The sequence below is a fragment of the Buceros rhinoceros genome, unplaced genomic scaffold, assembly GCF_000710305.1.
Source record: "Buceros rhinoceros silvestris isolate BGI_N320 unplaced genomic scaffold, ASM71030v1 scaffold21855, whole genome shotgun sequence".
In the NCBI taxonomy this organism is placed as follows: Eukaryota; Metazoa; Chordata; class Aves; order Bucerotiformes; family Bucerotidae; genus Buceros; species Buceros rhinoceros.
Genome location: NW_010414959.1, coordinates 10,294 through 10,893, shown reverse-complemented (window position 1 = coordinate 10,893; position 600 = coordinate 10,294).

The window sequence follows — 600 nt, the reverse complement described above, 5'->3', positions numbered from 1 at the left end:
GGTTCAGCCGAACAGCCGGTTTCTAACTTGCCCCGTTGCTCAATAGCGTAGAAGGGAAACTTGCCCAGGAGATGTTGCCATTGACCTGGGCACCCTGTCCCTCCGCGCACACACACGGCCATGTGAGGTCTGCCTCAGCTCTGCTTTGGACTCTGCTCATGTTGTGTGTATTTGATTTCACCAGAAACTAGAAGGTCACAGGACTGAGTGTTCAGAGCTTGGGGAACATCCCCAGTTCCACCTGAACACAGTGGACCAGCTGAGCTGGACTGTTGACTTGTTCCAACCCCATCTTCCCATCATCAGGACAGTTACAAGAGGAGTTTTTTTACGAGATGGGGCTGGGTGTTCGATGGGAGGACAGGCAGTGGGACCTCTGTGCTGTCCATTGTAACTGAACCCCTCTTTGCTCTGGGATGATTTTTTCTGGCACCCCTTGAGCTGCTCCCCACCCTCCCTGGTCTGTTGAACAAGAGCTTGGGGGAAACAGACTTCTGCTCATTTTCTGTCCTGGCTTTCTGAGGCTTCTCCCCAGCTGCCTGTGGCGAGGAGCCCACCGGCACCATCCCAGGCACAGCCGCTCGAGCCCCCTCCGCCGCA